Here is an 8,470-nt window from a genome sequence, read left to right as displayed (position 1 = left end):
AGCATGGCATATGTGTCACTATTTTAATAATTTATAGTAATTGTATAGGTAAATTAGAATCTTTGAAAATGCAAAAGCACAGCAAAGGACTAGAATAGTATAACTTTTAAATATAATAGAAATAAAATAATAAATATGGATTGCACCATCAAAATATAAGAGTTAGTAGAAACTAGAAACTTCAACTTATTGGTGTATTCATCGTTAGAATAAAATATTTTAAATCTATATAAATAAATTAACCCAAGATCATTCATGTCAAATTGTCAAGAATAAGTTACATATCAGATTCGGTTATCAAGAATAAGAATAAATTACATACTAGAATCAATTTTCTTGAATTGATGATGGTTATAAAATGACTATTATCTTCCTCAACCAAAACCTTAAATGCCTTTAGTGGGATATTTCTCTTAATGGGATAAAAGAAAGACTGAGTACTTATTGTTTTGGTATGTTAGGGACTATAACCCTAAGGTTCTTTATATACTAGTTTAATTAGAATCCTCATTAAATCCTAATCAATCTAAAAATAGGTTTCTACCTATTTAGTCCATACTCAATTAGGAATCCTGGACCTCATTTAAATAGATCGCATCATAGGCCTAATTAAATAAAATAACCCAATGTGATAAATTATTAATTTACATACATAGCCCATACTTTACTTATACGTATTATTTAAGTACGTCTAACAATCTCCCACTTAGGCTATGTTTGTATTCCTGATATAATTAAATCACATAAACCTTAAGCGTGCATAAACAAGTTATTTTAATAGAATCCCTCTTTAGCTTAATCTGATCCATCTCCTGTATCAGCATGGAACCAAGACGGCTTTTGTCACTATCCTTATAACTAACCTTCTTTGATCACCAATTCCAATACATTTAATGACATAGATCAAGTATGGATGGATAGCATGGAAAATACATGCAAAGTGATCTAGATTATGCATGTTTCCAATTGTTCCAAATTCTTTAGTGAGATCATTCTTAAAAAAATTTATGCTAAACCGCATTTACAAAACTGCATGCATGATAAACAAGTTTAGATAATAAAACATAGACCATCAACTTTATTCTATATAGAAAATAAACAAATTAAGGTCAAAGAACATACTTAATAACAAACTCCCACTAAACCATCGAATTAGAAAATTAATTAACACCAATATGAGTAACATACTCAAGGAAAATTTTAGTAATGTACTTTTAGTCAATGGATCTATCACCATCGAGTTTGTTCTTTATGTGTTTCAAAAATTTTTGACCATTCTTAACGTTTTCTTTCACAACTAGAAGCTTTACGTCTACATGTTTGACTTTGTATTGCTTCTGTTGTTATTGGAACACATTACTGCTGAGTTATTGTCACAAAATAATTTTATTGGTCTTTGTCAACAACCTAGTGACAAAATTTCGCAACTATATTCCATGACTAGATGCCTCATAACATGTTATAAACTTCACATCTATGGTAGAAGAAACCATAAGTGTTTGTTTAACACTTTTCCAAAATATAACCCCTTCAACCAACATGAAGTTATATGCTGAAGTGGATCACAAACTGTATTGGCATCCAACATAATCGGAATCAGAATACCAAATGATCTTCAAAAAATTTTATCTTCGATAAGTGAGCACATAATATTTTGTTCTTTATAAATACCTTATAACCCGATTTGCTGCTCTCTAATAATCCATCCTCGAGTTGCTCAAATATCTGCCAAACACTCCAACTATGAACACATTAAGCTTCCAACAGCTGATGCATAGGGAACCTTATGCATCTCCTTAATCTCAAGTGTGATCTCGGGGCATTGACCTAAATGAAATTTGTCACCTTTAGCAATGGGGGTATCTTCTGGTGCACAATCTTTCATGTCAAATCTACTTAAACTTATTTTAATGTAGTTTTTTTGTGATAATCTCAAAATACCAGAGCAATCCCTAGTATTTCTATTCCTAACACTAGAAGAAATATGACCTTTAATGTCAGTTGGAAAAAATGGATACGGATGTTTAATGTCGGTTTTTAAAATTCGGATCTTTAATGTCGGTTTTAAACCGACATCAAAGATGATGGTAAAATGTCGGTTATAAACCGACATTAAAGGTACCTTTCTTTAAAAACCGACATTAAACATCTATTATTGATTATTGTTATAAATAGAAAAAAGTTGGGTCAAAATTTTCAATTTCACGCCTAGGGCTCAAGTTCACATACGGCGCCTCTACCATCTCAGCCTCTCGTCTCGGCCTTTCATCTCACACTGTCGTCGGCTTCAATCATCTCCCCTTCTCAATCTCCGACCCTCTTTCCTTCTCAATCTTCAGTCATCTCTCCTTCTCAATCTCCGGTCGTCTCTCATTCTCAAAAGTCTCTCAATGTACGATCATCTTCTCTCGTCTCAAAAGTCTCTAACCTTCGCTCGGGAGACAATGTCCAGTGAACACGCCATGCGTTTTCCCTTTGTTGGGAGTGCAATGCTTTTATCTCTTTTCTTGCTTTTCAAGTTTCTATCGAAGGACTTGGTTAATGCAGTCTTGACATGCTACTGGGATCCTTGCTCTTTCGTATGTATTCAAATGTGTTTGCTCATAAGCATTTTTCCTTATTGCTGACATAATTAAGTGTGTTGCTCTGAATTCAATTTTATTAATGATTATCCTCATTCTATTCTATCTAGAGCGACTCTGTTGCCTGCTATTAAGCAATATCTGCCAGACCATTGGAATGAAGACGCTATTGTGTGGCGTTTTCCATATTTTCGGGGTATGTGATTTTGCTTTTGCCTGATGTAGTTTCATGAATTATTAGCTTATGGAATTTTTTTCTATTTGTTTTCATCTTTTAGTTTTAGGGTTTCAGTTATAATCCGATTTGCAAATCTGTGGTTTGCCTTATCAGAGAACAATGTTTGCTTATTTTCAGCACCGTAATGTTCCCTTTCCTTTTCTTAGAGGTTTCTTTTCCCACATGTTTTCAGATTCGATCCGACTCCGATCTCTGCATTCAAACATGTTTTCTCTTCTTCCACTTTGTACTTTTTTTAATTGTCTAGAATATTTCGAAGGACTCTCTGTTTAGACATAGCATCGATCTACATCAAATGTTTATTAATTTATGGTTTGTTTGACTCTATCTAATAAGATTGTTCAAACATCTTGATTGAGACTTTTCAGAGACCTGTGTGGTTTCTTATTTTGAAAATTCAAAATTTCAACACTTTTTTTTTGAACATTATGAGAAGCAGCTTCTTGTTTGGTTGATGTATCTTGTCATAACTTGTTTGTGATTCAATCAAGAGGAAAAGAAGGTTTGTATAATTTCATCTTTTGAAATTTGTTGCCTTTAATATGCAATGGATGGGAAAATGGAAGAGATGATTTTTATGCAGAAGATCAGGAAACTTATGCCACTGTGCTAGATAAACTACTGGCATGGGAAAAGAAGTTATATGATGAAGTGAAGGTACATTCAAGTGTTATACAATGAAAAAATTACTTGATCTCAATTTCACTTGCCTTCTTACTATTTTGTCAACAATTATGCAAAATGAGATTTGGACATAAATTTCTTCTATTAAAACAAATGTTATTGCTTCTGGGAAAAATGCTATAAATTTCTTCTATTCGCTGGGTGTAGGATTTGATTTTATAGATCCAGCAAGGATGAACCAAAATAAGATGGGATAGGCCTCCATCTTAGATTATGAAAATTTACAATGGTCGTGGCCTCTGGCATTTTCACTTTCATTTTTTCTTATTTCTAGAACTTTAGAATCTAAACTTTATATAGTTTTCTTACTATGGTCGGCCTTGTTGCAAAATTATTAGTTTAGAAAAATTATTATCCAGATCTAATACTCTTTTACCATAGGAATTAGAATTAATTAGCATGAGTTCTCTATAGTTAGGAGAGTTAATCGGAACTTCTCCCATTATTTCTGTCCAGTGTCCACCATCCTAACTGACACATAAATCTTTTTTCTTTGAATGTAGTTTACATGCTTTAGGAGTAGGAAGCACATGCGGCAGAGGTAATACCACAATCTTGGATTCCTTGTTCTCGTTTTCCTTGCCCTCAATGAGTAGTTAGTGATCCCCATTAATTATTCTATAACTTACTTTCTCATAACTTCTCTCAGTTTGAGCGCACGTTTTTAGCAGCTCTGTTTTATTATCTTGCACCTTGGTATTTGTTTTCAAGATTGTGAGCTCAAGAGCACTTTTGGGGACTTCAAGGGCACGAGCATTAGGAGGAGCCTGGTGTATGGCTCACTCCAAAGTTTCCTTTTGGGGATGTTATCTACAAAGGCTTTTCATATCTTTTGGGGGTATTTATTTTTTTGTGTGTGCCCTCTCTTTTGTACTATGTCTAGTTTCTATATTTCTATCAAGAGAGGAAAAACAAAATCATCATGTTGGAACCCACTACTTTCCTTCAAAGAGAAATTTTCCTGATTTCATTGGCTAATCTAGCACAGCCAATGAAATCAGACAACTTTTACTCTTTGAAGGAAGGTTGTTGCCAAAGTGTATAAATTTTTCCTTTGAAAGATGGCTCGAACTAGGTATGATTGATTTATGATTGATTCAAGCCAACTTGTGTAGCTTCTTTTAAGTTCCTCTGGCAGTGAAGTTGGTGCTTCTACTTCCCTCTCTTTGTTGGGTTAAATATAATATTCCGATGTAAAGAACTATCATACTTTCATGCATCAAAGGAAAGTAAGACTTCAATAGTTTGGTTAGTGTGAAGTGAGGGATAAAAACAACTGATATGATGTATTTCTTCTTAATGTAGGATGTTTTGAACTTTTGTTGGAAGGTGGCATCTGCTTAATATAGAATCATGGGTGGCAGTGAGATGAATAAATCCGCAAAGGAAGAATCCAAAACAGCACCTGCCACTACGCAGATCTGCTTGTTTTTCTTTTTGAGATAGACGACTTGCTCTGTTATGGGCTGTCAGTTGCTTTTCGTTAATATATTTTGTTACTTTTTGTATCTATATTTTGTGGAATTCTGCCTGCTTCATTGGCATTTCCACTAGTTGTAATTATTTCTGATAAGAATCTTGAAAATACATTAAATTATGGCCTTGAACGAGTTTGGGCAATTGGATACATGAAGAGCTCACGCCGGTAAGTTGATCAATTTTCGACTTCCTTGCTTACGTTAAAATCTCTGTTACATTTCTTTCATGTCCTGGTGTAGGATTTTTGAATACTATACCTTTATTTCTATTTTTTTAAAACATTAACTTGAGATCCCTACCCATACCCATCCTCCTATGGTATTGGTTAAATTAGCATGATGTTATGATCAAGAAGAATTCCAATGGGGTTTCAACCAAAAATTTCTATAATTCTTAAAATTTACAATGACCTGAACCTGCCTGAAATTCTACTACTCCCTACAGGGTTGTGATTGGTTATGATGAAGGAACTATTATGGTAAAACTTGGCCGGAAAGTACCTATTGCAAGTATGGACAATGGTGGAAAGATAATATGGGCTAAGCATAATGAAATTCATACAGTAAACATCAAAAGTGTGGGAGCAGACTTTGAGGTCTGGAATGGTTTTATTTGTAACCTTTTATTGATCATTAAATTGTTTCTGGTGTGGCCTTAGTTGTGTGCTTTTTTTGCTTCATAGGTTACTGATAACACTCCTTAAAGATTTGGGAGACGCTTATTGTTGTTCATTAATAGCTCCAACGTTAGTAAAATCTGACGTTGGGCCAACGTGAATGCAGTTAGAACTCCAATAAGTGTTTGTTCATCCATTACAATGTATGTAAAGTTCCCTAAAAACATGTACTATTTAAAATTAGTACAATATCGATATATTGTAAAAAGATATGTAAACTTAGTAATATCCATATTTAGTAAAACTATAAACATAGAACAAAAAGATTAGATTATGACTGACGAGAACATTGAAAACCGAACAATAAAGAAGGTTATTTCAACAATTTTTACAATCTATTTTAGTTCTAAAATAAGTATTTTAAAAATAGAAATGAAATTGGTTGAAAAAAAAATTCAACAAAACATAAATAAGGTAAAAATAAAAGAAAAAAGTATGTGGTGAAAACATATTAATAAGTTTGTGGTTAAAATACAATTTCATACAAATGTGTGAGAATAAAATAACTTTATAAATAGTTGAAGTTTCATTAGTTTTAAATTAAATATAAAAATTGGTATTAAATGAGGCTTAAGAACATTAGAATGGAGAATAGGAAAAATGTTTGAAAATCACCAACATTTTTTCTTTCTTTAACGTCACAATATGCTACATAACCTATTTTCTTTTTTCTTTTTAGGAAAAAACCTATTTTCAATGTATATATTTTTTTTTAACCTAATTATTTCACAATATGCTACATAACCTAATTATTTAGAATGTATATGAATTTTTTTATGACTTCTATATTGCTCATAATTACTAATCTCAATATTTGATCTTCAAATATAAATTAACAAAATACCAAATATTTGAAGTGAAATAAATAATATATCATTTATGTTTTTTTATGAAAGAAATAAATACATTTTCGTTGGAGAGTTTTTGTATCTCTATTTTCTCAACCTATGTCCATTTTATAGGTCTTACAACTTGCAAAACTTTTTATAAGGCCACGAACTCTCAATTCTATATACAATAGTTTTTATTACACTTTTTAATTATTTGTTGGTAGAAAAATAAAAGTTAGAATTTATGTTTAAAACGCTTTGGAATAAATTATGAAAAAAAAATGTGATTAAACTTTGGAACGTGTGTACTAAATTTTCAAAGCTTCAAACACATTTGTACAAACTTTATTACTATATAGAAAAAAAATTGTTAAAAAACAGAAAATTAAAAGGATACATTATGTAACAAATTAACCCGAATGTTCTATATACAAAATGTTAATAATAAAATTATACAAAACTGGAAAAAAATGAAAAAAATAAAATACATTATCAAAGCCTACAAACGGCTATTACAAGAGTACCTCTTCAAATAATTTCGAACTCCTTCGTCGCAACGTCCTACATAAGAGAAGAATATGATTATTATTTGTAATTAAAACACAATAAAAAACGTATGAAAAAAAAATTAAATATACATACCTTTTTAGGACGAAAAATTAAACTCCAAATGAAGATTGAATCGGGAAACCGTAAAAATAAGATTGATTTTAATTTAGTAGCCTCAGAGTTTTCATTCCATTCAAAATAATGAATGGAATTCCATCATAGTTATAGAAAAATAAATAAAGGACAGAAATGTATAGAAAACATATAGCAAAAACCATAGACTAAAAAAACATGGAAGAGACAACCTACATGGTAACGGTAATGAATACAAAAGATAAGTTACAAGCACATAGAGGGTACAAAAGACACATGGTAACAGTAAAGAAGAAGAGGACTTACAAAATATAACTTAGAACCACAGAGATGATACAAAGAGGGAGAAGAATGCAGTGAATCAAAAGAGGAAAGGTGCCAATATATAGGGGAAAGATGGGGCAAGTTGATAGGACTTGGAGGGAGGTCAACAAAAATATAAAGACCAAAATAGCAAAGTACAGCCAACTATCAATAAAATACAGGCCCTATCTCTCTGCAACTGACATAAAGCATAGTATAGTCAAAGGCTATATACTGAAACCTATAACAGAACCATACCCTACAAAAACATGGAAGAGACAACACTGGACAGAAAGGAAGAAGAGACAACACTGGACAGAAAGGAAGAAGAGACAACACTGGACAGAAAGAATACAGAGAAGAGTGAAATAAATTTTGTAACAGAACAATAAAACAGAACAATAAAACAGAACAATAAAACAGAATAGAAGAGTGAAATAAATTTTGTAAGCAAATGTGAAGTCAAATCCATACACTAAAAAGACATGGAAGAGACAACAGTAAAGCAATAAGACATGGCAAAATAATAGAAAGAATACATATACAGAACAATACAAGAATTGAAAAAGAATGTAACAAATTTAAAAATGAAACAATTGTACACAGAGAGGTAATAATAAAACAATTGTAAAAAAAAAACAACAATTGTAAGAAAATTGGTAAGAATACAGAGAAGACATGTTACACAAATTGAGTATTACACAAATTCGAACTCATCATGGCCGGAATTACATACATTCATTAAAAAATAACACATAGGTAAAAAATTCAGAACACAGAATACATAGGTAAACAATAGAGAACAGACAACACAAAGGTAAACAATACAGAACACACAACACATAGGTAAACAATACAGAACACACAAGACATAGGTAAACAATACAGAACACATAACACATTGGTAAACAATACAGAACAATTCAGCACAAATTCGAACTCATCATCGGCTTTAAAAAAAAGTGGATTGAGAACTCCAAACCTCCCTACCAAGCTCCAGTGGCTACGTGAAGAATCTGTCCTATTGCCAATCGAA

The sequence above is a fragment of the Cucumis melo genome, chromosome 4 (assembly GCF_025177605.1).
Source record: "Cucumis melo cultivar AY chromosome 4, USDA_Cmelo_AY_1.0, whole genome shotgun sequence".
Classification (NCBI taxonomy): domain Eukaryota; kingdom Viridiplantae; phylum Streptophyta; class Magnoliopsida; order Cucurbitales; family Cucurbitaceae; genus Cucumis; species Cucumis melo.
This window is presented reverse-complemented; position numbering follows the sequence as displayed.